Consider the following 12,113-nt stretch of genomic DNA (forward strand, 5'->3'; position numbering starts at 1 on the left):
ACGGACACAGTTTGGCACTTCCGCAAAAAGTTGTTCATAATGTGAGTTGACAATGTGATGATGTGACCAACTGTAGAGTGTGCCTACGGCATCCACAGTGAGCGTTAGTGAGAAGATTCCGAGACTCAAGCCACCACACCTTCCGACCATTGACCATACATTCCATCACCTAGCATACGCTACTGGTGAGGGAAATTGGGCGGCAGCTGGAAGGAAGGTATTTGCCGTCACCAGGCTTAGGTACGGGATTCACAACGGCCTCACGCCAGCGACTGGGAAATGTGCCACCTGTCCAAATGCGGTTATGTGTATGGGGGAAGAAGTGTAGGTCATCATGAGATAGATGTTGCCACATCAGAACGTGAACGCCGTCCGGTCCTGGAGCTGATGACCAGGACAAAGGGAGAGCATGCTTAAACTCCCTCATAGTAAAAGTATGTAGCAACATTCATTTCTGGGAAGAGAAAGATGTCCTACTTGCCTCCGCCGCCCGTTTCTGAGGGAGGAAGGGAGAATGGTAGTGGATGGAACTCGAAATGGCTGCAAAATATCGGCCCAGGGTATTGTAGATATCAAGAGGGTCTACAATGACATTGTTTGCTATGGTCGGACCAGGAGCTGGGGAGTGAACCGCGGTTCCCAAAAGCTGATAGACATTACCCCAAACAACAGAAGACGGCGTAAAACCGTCAAAAGAGCTTTGAAAAGAAAGCCAACTAGCTTTTTTGCTACCCAAAAAAGTACGGCGACAATGCACACACAGTTGTTTATAACGGATGCAGTTCGCCATTGTGGTGTGGCGTTTAAAAACGCGGACAGCCCATCTCCGCGAGCGGATTGCGTCGCGGCATGCCTTAGTCCACCAGGGGATGGCGACAACTCACGGCAAGGAAGAGTTGCAAGGTACGGAACATTGCGTGGCAGTAAGAATAGCGTTTCTAAGGTATTCTACCTAGTCATCAATGCAGGGGAAGCGGTGTTCATCGAAACTGGTCAGTGAGTAGTAGAGCTGCCAGTCAGCTTGGGTTGGACACACAGGTAGGATAGCCGTTAGCAAACGAATGACACAGGGGAAATGGTCACGCGAGTGTTTGTCGGAGAGAATGGACTGCTCGAGACGACGAGCAAGCTGAGCAGTGCAGATCGAAAGATCCTAGTCGGAAAAGGAGTGTGTGGAAGCGGCAAGAAATGTGGGTGTACCCATGTCAAACGGATTAGATTGATCTGGGTGAAGATATCTACAACGAGGGAGCCTCTCGGACAGGGTCGTGGAGAGCTCCAAAGGGGATGGTGGGCTCTGAAGTTGCCAAGCAGCAAAAAGGGAGGAGGAAATTGAGTGATAGTTGCAAAATGTGTGCCCTGGTGACGGCAGAAGACGAGGGTGAGCAGACGTTGCAAAGAGAGGTGAAACTGGGATGGGAAAGCTTGAAGCTGGGTGTGGAAGCAAACAATGTGACTGTAGACATCGTCTGGATGAGCAACATGATTTCCCAAGAACCTCAGGGTTGAAAATGGCTCTGAGCACTATGGGAATGAACATCTGAGGTCATCAGTCCCCTAGAACTTAGAACTAGTTAAACCTAACAAACCTAAGGACATCACGCACATCCATGCCCGAGGCAGGATTCGAACCTGCGACCGTAGCGGTCGCGTGGCGAGTCCCAGGGGGAGATCAAAACGGACTGAGGTGAAGTCTGGGAGCTGAAAGCGATCGTGAAGGCGTAAATTTATTTCCTGGAGGCAGAAAACAGCTATACAGTATGATCGAAAGAGTAGTTGTAGTTCAACCCTGTTGGATCTGATGCCCCAAATGTTCCATTGGACAATAACCATACCTGGTGACAGACAGGAGATGGCTCAAATAAGGGGGCAGTCACCGCAGTGGCTACCAAGTGCCACAGTTCGAACGTGCACAACATCCAGGTTCAGAGGCTGGAGGATCCTGCTCCATTAGTTCGACAGAGGTGTCGCTGCTCGCCTTTGGTTGGCCAGCAGACTGGTTGTTGGCGGTGCGTCCCGGTGAAACGGAGATCGGCCGGGTGAGGGTGTGACACCATTAAAGAAGAACATCGAGATGGAGAAGGGGAAGATCGTTTGCCTTTGGCTGCTTAGAATACTGGAATTTGTCAGGTGCAGACCCAGATTTTGGTTGGCTAGACGCATGCAGAAAGTCATCGCAGGAGTACTCCTTTTTGGATTTCCTTGCTTCTGATTGTGAGGAATGTGATTACACTAGCGTAAGTGAAGGTTTGTTGGTATGGTGAGCACCTGTAGCAGGAGAGGGCTTGGAGCTGGACGATTTCACAGCGGTGGCACTAAATCGGAAGTCGCAAGTCTGTGTAGCCATATCCTTCATAGTTCGAAGTGTAGTGAGAATTGTACTACAACTGCCAGAGGGCAACGTACAAGGTTTGTGGCTAGCCAACATTTTAACATTTTTCCAAGCAATGTGATTAGGAACCTTTTCTTTCACCCGGATCTGCTGAATGGCTCTCTCATTGAGGTAGATTGGACAGTCAAGCGAGGAAGCAGCACGTTCACCGTTGCAGCTGATACAGTGTCGGGAAGGAGGTGGACACTCACCCTCATGAGCGTCCCTGCCACAGGTTACGCATTTGGCTGCATTTTCACAAGATGCACGGGTGTGGTTGTAGCGCTGACATTTATAGCAACATGTGGGATTTGGGATACATGGTCTGACAGCAACAGATTCGCAGCCATCCTTAATTTTTGATGGAAGTACCGCACGGTCAAATGTGAGGAATGAAGTGCGAGTTGGCACTAATACTTTATCAACCATTTTCATGAAGCAGTGGACTGCAGTCACTCCCTGGTCAGTAAAATAGGCTGTCATTTCAGCCTCGATCATGATATCAAGCTACCGTGCGTAGGCCTATATGACACTACGAGAGGAATTCAGAGTGCGGTGGGCCTCTTCGTTAACAGGACAGCTGCGTAGAAGTAATGCATTAAACATTTTCTGTGCTTGGAAATCACTCTCTGTCTCCAAAAGCTAGTTCCCATTATGTAACTGAGAGCAGGATTGCACAGGACCAGCAATAGCATCTACACCTTTCTGAATAACAAATGAATTAACTGTAGTGTAACTGTGGCCATCTTCCGTGCGTGATGCCACGAAGTATCGGGCAACCCATTTACGTTTCTGAGATGAGGAACTCATCGTAGAGAAATCCGCCATGATTGCCAGTGTCTCCAATGGCGCGCTCCTTCCTGCTGTCATCCCCTCAGGTGGAGGGGGGGGGGGCGGGGGGTTCACCTGCCTTAGATAATTGTCCATGCTTCAGGTCACACCTCCAGAACTCGAGACAGAGGGACCAATCGGCAAAGAGGAAGGTACCAGACCAGGCAATCACCCCTCCGGGAGCCTGACCTTCGCCAGGGGTACGTATGAGATCTAATTGTCGACCCGGGGCTGGGAATTACGCGTTACCCAGTCACTTTTTACGCGGCAAACGCGTGTGTCAGCCTTCAGGAACGCGTAGCGAGGAAGAAGAACAGTCGGAAAAAGAGAGACCTCAAACGCCAAAGCGGAGGAAGGGTAACTAAAGGAGGGACAGGAAAGAAAGTGGGTGGGCAGGATCGAACCCATGCTCAGTTTTAGCAAGACCTTCGGTTTCCTGAAGAAGGCATACTACTTGGTCCCCAAGGGAGGGCAAAAGATTAGCAGCACGGTAAGGGAAGTAGCGCTGCAAAAGCTGGGGTCCCGTGGCAACCGAGCACGCACTCACCAACGAGTAGATGGAGGGGGGCTATGGTGACGCGTGGAGTGGCTGCACTTTGTGACTGTGACAGGCCTGTCCACTCTCTCTCTCCAGCAGCAGGACTGTGCGGAGTGTGCTTTGGACATTGGCTGGCGTGGACTCTGGTCAGAGTAGTAAAAACTGTCTCTCCCACACTGAGCCATAGTGTAAGTGTGTATCATGTAATAAAGGACTCGCTAAACAGTGCGTGCTTGCTCCTCCATTCCTGTTTCAGTGGTAACAGCGATGTAAAGAGTTTGCGTCATGATTGTAGAGAAGTTCCTAAATGCCACCATTATTTAGAAGACCCCAGGAACTTCGGGGTATCAATCTAATATTCACATCTAAGTGCCAGGTTAGTATATATCTGATCGATGTTAAGTATTAATTTCCAGGAAATACGAAGGCAGGCTGAAAAGTTCTCGGCCTCGCCCAAAGATAGCAGCACTAATGGTGCGATGTTTCCCCCTCAGGCTCGTACACATGTTAGCAGACGTAACGTAAAATTACAAGTCATACCTGGCTCCTATTGACTGTTGGCAGTCGTTCGAAGTAGTTGTGGCGCTCGTGGTGTTGAAAATGGGGAAAAAAAATCGAGCATCGTGCAGTGATTAAATTCTCCGTAAAAGAAGGTTTAACACTGACCGAAATTAATTTGCTGTTGTATATGCATATAGCGGCTCTGCAGCTTCAATTTACACAGTGAAGAAATCGGCGGCCGAGTTAAAACGTGGTCGTGAAAGCATCCAAGATGAACCACGCATGGGATGTCCAAAAGATGCAAACACACCGGAAATCACCGACAAAGCCCATGACGTGATTTAGGAAGACCACCGTATAAAGGTGCGTGAGATGATAATGCTCTAGGGATATCAAAGAAACGTGTTGATAACATCTTGCATCAGGAACTGAACATGAGAAAGCTTTGAGCAAAATGGATGCCGCGTGTGCTCACGAACGATTACGTACGACACTTTACGAAACGTGCTTGGTATGTTTCATTAAAAAAAATTAAAAAAACAGAAGTGATGCTTCCAACAGTGACTTGGCTATGGGCAAATTCAAGGATTTGCACTACGAAGTGCTGGAACATTCACCCTATTTCCCAGATTTGATTCCCTCGGACTTCCATTTATTCTCCAACCTGAAGAAATTCCACGCTGATCACTGCTTTAAAACTTCTCTGAAAGCATAAATCGTCATTTTATCTATCGGGCCGAGAACTTTCCAGACTACCGTCATAGAGGCCTGTCAATTGTTTAAGAGTGTAATTTGTTTAAGAGTGTAATTTGTTTAACAGTGCAATTTGTTTAACAGTGCAATTTGTTTAACAGTGCAATTTGTTTAACAGTGCAATTTGTTTAACAGTGCAATTTGTTTAACAGTGCAATTTGTTTAACAGTGCAATTTGTTTAACAGTGCAATTTGTTTAACAGTGCAATTTGTTTAACAGTGCAATTTGTTTAACAGTGCAATTTGTTTACACGTGTAATTTGTTTACACGTGTAATTTGTTTACAAGTGTAATTTGTTTACAAGTGTAATTTGTGTAAATAATGCACTGTGGTAACTACTAAACATATTTGCAGTCTCAAAAAGTGGGTATTTTTGAAAGTCAACAAAACTGTGGACGCCGAATGAAAAAGATGGTGGTCATTTGTTGCAAAAATGGCACTGGACACAATACTTTGCTGCAAACAGCAAAGAACGAAACTGTGTGAAAGGATGAGGCGCATGACACGAGAGAGTGAGGAGTCTATCTTACGGTTATTGTGTACTGTGTACTGTACACAAGCGAGGAGTCAAGTCTCATGGTAAGTACGAATAAGACTACTCGCTACGGTGCGAGTAATAACCACGGGCGTGCAGAGTTTTTTGATTGGTGGGGTAAAATCTTTAGTGACAATCAATTGTGGCGGGTAGTTAATAGAAGTAACAAGGCCAAGTGAGTGACGTGTGGAGAACAATGGACTCTTGTCTCGGGTGGACACTTATCTGCGATCTTGAAGATAACGAGGTCACCTTGACGTTAGATGATCCCCATTGTCACCGAGCAGTGAATATTCGTTACTCATATAGAAAACTGGTCACTCATTTACTTTGGCAATATCTCAACCTAGTATTGGGTAAATCTTGTGCAATTTTTTCCGATTTTAATGAAACTTTGTATGTTAGTATTCCGGTTCATTTATCGATTGTCATTTTACATTTATAGTTCACTGTTGCTATTAGAGTTAACATATCGTCATTTTGTGATTCTGAGTTAGTAAGTGGAGCTGTGGCTACTACAAAATGGAATTCCAAGTGGAGAAATCGGAACATTTCCGCCAAATTCTTCCGTGTGAGTTCAAGAGAAGGGTGGCAGCAGCGAAGGCAGCCATAAATATTTGCACCGTGTGTGAGTAATGCCAGTGGTCACAGCGCGGCAAAAAACAATTTTCTCGTTTTAAGGAGGATCGTTTTCACATTAGTGTCCCTCCACATTCAGAAAAATCTTCGGAGTTTGATGAAAATCGTTTAAACGCATTAATGCACAATGATTCACTTCAGTGTACTCGAGAGCTGCGTGTGGTCATTCGAGCATCGTGTGACATTTGTATGCAGTGGAGAAGGTTCATAAATCGGGGTGTGAGCACCGCATGCTCTCGGCGAAAATCAGAAAAATAAGCCGGTGGCCGTATGTGCATCTCTGCCTGACTGGCGAACAACACCGGCCATTCCTATCTTGTATCGTTACTGGTGACGAGGAATAGTGTCTTTATGCTAACACAAAGAAATGAAAGTAATCATTGAGCCCAAATAAAGCAGCAACATCTAGTACAATTGTAAGTAGGCTGTTTAGGTTTTTTTATTGGTAACGCCACCTCTGTATGAAAATCACTGGCTGTGCTGTGTGCAGTCTGCGGCTGCTTTGCATTGTTGTAATACTCGCCATTGTAGTGTTGGGCAGCGGCAGCTGGATGTGAACAGCGCGTAGCGTTGCGCAGTTGGAGGTGAGCCGCCAGCAGTGGTGGATGTGGGGAGAGAGATGGAGGAGTTTTGAAATTTGTCATGAACTGCTATATTTATATATGATGATATCAAGGTAAATACATTGTTTGTTCTCTATTAATATCTTTCATTTGCTAACTATCCCTATCAGTAGTTAGTGCCTTCCATAGTTTGGGTCTTTTATTTAGCTGGCAGTAGTGGCGCTCGCTGTATTGCAGTAGCTTGAGTAGCGAAGATTTTTGTGAGGTAAGTGATTTGTGAAAGGTATAGTTTAATGTTAGTCAGGGCCATTCATTTGTAGGGAATTTTGAAAGTCAGATTGCGTTGCGCTAACAAAATATTGTGTGTCAGTTTAAGCACAGTCATGTATAATTGTTTTAAGGGGACGTTTCATATGTCGACCCTTAGCTGAGGATACCTCACTGGAATCTTCTGATTTTTCCTTGTAGTTTGTGTAATTAGTGTAGCTTTTGTTTATTGCTAGCGCGTAATTATAGAGATAATTTCCATTGTAGTTGTAGTTTTTCATTGTTGTACACAGTTGTAGCATGCATGTAGATTTGCACCAAGTATTTCGCAGCTGCAATTAACTAGATATTATTTTCAGTGCTATGTTAATGTGTTCTCTTGTTTTTGCTCTTCAAATTGTGCTTTTCTGTGTTATCGTGAAATATTGTGACAATAATGGCGTGTGAAAAACGTAATACTAGGCTCCAAAGTAAATTGTGAAATGACAGTGAAGACGAAAGCAGTGTGTTAGCGCCGCAGAGTAATGAATTAACTAATGTTCAAAGTAGTAATTTGGTAATTGTGCATAGGGAAATGGAGCGGGCGGCAAACAATGGTGTAGACAGTGAAACAATTAGAGAACAGGGAAGCATTATCGATCGATCGGTCGGTAACAGCTCGCCTCAGGAATCCGAAATGACAGGAAACAATCTCGCAAATACTGTAGATTCAGGTTTTGGATCCTCACCGTTTTCTCAAATAAGTCAAGACACATTTTCTGCTTGTCAAAATGTATGTGAATGTTTCCGGTGCAAATTCACTGCCGAAAAGCACTGAGGAACATGTTCCAGACACCAGTGCATTGTTATTACAATTAATACAGCAAATGGGACAAACACAGCAAAAGCTTCAAAAGTTAGACACAATGGAACAAAATCTTCGAAAGTTAGATACAGTGGAACAAAATCTTAAAAAGTTAGACACAATGGAACAAAATCTTCAAAAGTTAGACACCACACTTGAACAAACACGTGAAGATTTAACTACTGAGTTACATTACATTGAATCGAAATGTCAAAAAGTCTGTAATGACGTAAAAACACAAATTTGTGAGCATTTTCAACCTATTTTTTCGCGGCATGAAAATGCATTACAGAATCACGAAGCACCCATGAAAGAACTGCAAGCCATTGTTCATGAAAATCATGAGACCTTGTGGGCTAAAATTGACTCAGTTGCATCTACCGATTCGGTTATGCAACTTGCAATAACTCAGGAAAACTTAAAGGACACAGTAGATTCGATTTCAACACAAATGGACACTCTGAAACTTGGTTCAGAAAAACACACTGAGGAAATGTGTTCACTATCGGAGAAAGTAGCCGAACTTTCGGATCAGGTCACTAACTTATCTACAAAGGTAGATGATGATCTGAATGACACAAGACCTGTAGCCTTCACTGACACAGAAGAGTATGAACAAATTAGAAAATTCAAACAGATTCAAAATCAAATCAATACACAGTAGAAAAGAGAAATCCGGGAAGTACAAGATCAGCTGACACAGGTAATACAAGAATTACGTATTTCAGAGGATACTCGCGCCCCAATACGGGAAGAGGGACATAGAAATACGGAACAAGCACAAAATAATAACACAGCGCATTTCGGAAATTATGAAAGAAATTGGCAATGTGCACCGAATTTTGAGATTGAACAGCCGACACGACGTAACAATGACCGACATGCGACTCGCCGACATGATGATTTTGACTATAAGCTGTTCATTACTACACGTAAATTCAAAACATTTAAGAATTCCGGCAACGACATTCATCCACAAGCGTGGCTCCATCAATTCTCTCATTGTTTTCCTCCCAACTGGTCATTGGAGCACAGGTTAGAATTTATGTGTGGCTATTTAGAGAATGAACCAGCTGTAAGAATGCGATCGGTCATTCACGATTGTCACAGTGAAGGAGAATTTTACCATGCCTTCCTCTCAGCATATTGGTCTCAAGCTACACAAGACCGAGTAAAACATGGCATCATAATGATGAAACATTTCGAACAATCTGTATTCTCCAGTCTTGTGAAATATTTTGAAGACATGTTGCACAAGAATCAGTACCTGTCAAACCCATACAGCCCCTCAGAACTCATCCGCATTTGCTTAATCAAATTACATGAACATTTACGACATATTATTTTGGCAGGACGTTGCAAAGACGACATTGAAGCTTTTCAGGGACTGTTACAAGAACTGGAAAGTGACACTGACAATCGCGGAACGCAGGAGCACAACAATTACAGATCACATCAGTCGCAATTCCGCGATGAAAGAAATAATAACTGGACGCGACAAGGCTATTCTCACAACACAAATCGTGACCAAAACAGACACCACCCGTATTACAACCGTTGGCAGAGTAGTAACAATTACAGGGAAAGATCACCTCTCCGCGGTAGTGACTATCACAGAGACAATCAGAGAAACAGACAATTTGGGAACCAAAATAATTATTATCAAGGGAGACAGAATAACTTTAGACGCAACGGTCCGCGCGCAGTTACGATTCAGGGAGAAATTCTCCACCACTTAACCGACAACAAAGAAACTACAGGAACTACCGACATGACGACAGACGATGTAATCATAACGACAGACCTGAATTTCATCAGAACTGGCGAGCTTTAAACAGAGCTGGGCCCTCTCGGCAAGGCGAATTTGTGGAAGTTAGGCCTCCTAATCCCAGTAACGACGCGCGGCAACAAAGAGACAGACAATGACTCGCACCGCAGGCATACACGTGCGACGGCTGGCTCCGATAAAAATAACATTATATCTGGTACTGCTAATGAGATTTTAATGCAACATTTTGGTTTACTTGAAAATATATTCTGGATTGAAAGTACTTTCAGTGAGATACCAGATGGCACAGTGGTTAGTTTATGTGACAGCTACACGATTTTATCACGACGCTACTAATGAGTGACAATTTACAATGTTGCTTTTGCAGTGTTCCTGTTTTATATCTGCACAGTTTTGTGTTTTATTCTGGAAAGTAAAACAGGTTTTAGTAGTAACTTTTGTGGTATAGCTAGAATGAGACTGCCTTTTCCGTAGCACAACAATACGTTACAGCACAGTACTTTCCTCATCATGGCAATAAGTGTAATAACTAAGACATTTATACGCAAAGCATTTCACTTTTGTGTATTATGAGGTAAGTACATTGACTTCTGCAGAACTTAGCTTTCGGAGGACGATAACTACGACACTTCCACACAGATTATGTTGCAACAAGACGCACATTTAGCGCTACAGTACACGTATTTGAGTGATTAATTTTGTACTTGAAACATTTATTTTTAAAGATTTTTGAATTACAAAGAAAGTTTTCCGTGATACATTTCATTCCATTGCTGTAATCTGTAACACCTGAGGGTATAATTACATTAATCCTCAGGGGGGTACACGCCTACTTTGTGTACCATGTGTGTGGCAACCACAAGGAACCCTAGCTAATATGGTATTTGCTTATACAACTTTACATATCGGTACCATATTTCTCTAACACAGAATTACACAGCTATCTGATTATTTGACAGAGAAACAAACATTCTTTTTACTATGTCAGTGACACATGTTTACGTAATTACACAGTTGGATAACTTCACACTTATGAAATTGTATTTTGTCTGCACTGTGTGAACTGTTCATATTTTTTCGGAACCATTGTGATACTATGAGAGCGTTGAATGTCGTATTTCGTAAGGGAGCATGACTTTTAAAGTACGTTTGAGGTAGATGACACTGTTATATTCATACGATTTTGTTTCTACACATTTGCAACGCAAAGTCTTGACCTGTGAAATATTTTTATATGAGACTGTCACTGTAGCGGAAGCTGCTGTCGTAAATATTTCCGTAAGAAAGTTAAGTGACCACCTGCACGTGCGTCGTGGGCACACAGCTGCGTTAGACGCCTGGAGAACAAGCCATTAGTGTGAGTGCCTCGTCAGAAGCACAGGTAGAAAAAAAGAAAGGGGAGGCCATTGCGCTCGCTATTGACATTTCCTTGTTGAAAGCATACTGTGGAGGTCGTAATTTATGATATTTACTGAAATGCCTAATGAAACGATGAGAAACATTTCACGGCTATTGTCTTGCTAGTTGAGAAAAATGCCATATGGCTTGCTTTATGTATTTATTTACACATTTTGTTTAATATTAAGTTTCTAGCTGCACTGCAGCATTGGTTAAAATAAAATTTAATGTATGTACTAATATAGTTATTTTATACCTACAGATCCAGTCAATAAGAAATTTATGATCTACTTCCAAGAAAACGAGGGCACATAAATATACATTTCCTTTCACAGGAATTGCATAAATAATTTCTTTACGATTTGGTAACTTATCTGCTAGTGTAAGTTCACGTGATGCATCACTCTAGTGTTAAGATGTGACATAGGTATTAGACATGGCCATTTTAGTGTAATATTTTTTCTGCTTGAGCTATGTCATGTTTAGGTATAAGTTGCTGCTGTTTTCCAGGCATAGTGTTATTGAATTTGACTTTGTATTATTCTGTTAAGCCAGTTTTACTAATGATTTATTTTTATTGTTTGCTGCACATTGCCTTAGATTAGTTGTAATATTACAATTGCTTTGCTAATCTCTTAATGCTGCTTGCTTTGCAAATCTGCGTTTTTTTTCATTGCTGTTTATATTAATTGTTTTATGTGATGCTGCATTGCCTCGTCCCTTGGTATATATATATCTGAGCTCAGTAGATTTAAGTTAGCTTAAGAGGGGGTAGCCTCTAAGAGAATGAGTTGCGATGAATTGGAAGAAATGCATTGAGAAGTTATACGAAAAAAAGTACAGAAAACAGGTTTAGGTAGGGTTTTCTTGGAAATAAATGTTGAGGTACGAAATGTGTGAACATATAAATACAGAAAGCATGCTTAGATAGAATTTTTTTGGTGGAAACAAAGGATGAAATAAGAGGAAAGATATATGAAGTTTTGGGTTGGACTGCAGTACCAAATGTTACACTGAAAACGAACCCTGTCCTTTCCTATTGGTGTTATCCCACTATATGTTTGTGTACCCTTGTGTATTTGT

This window comes from Schistocerca americana, chromosome 8, assembly GCF_021461395.2.
Source record: "Schistocerca americana isolate TAMUIC-IGC-003095 chromosome 8, iqSchAmer2.1, whole genome shotgun sequence".
Classification (NCBI taxonomy): domain Eukaryota; kingdom Metazoa; phylum Arthropoda; class Insecta; order Orthoptera; family Acrididae; genus Schistocerca; species Schistocerca americana.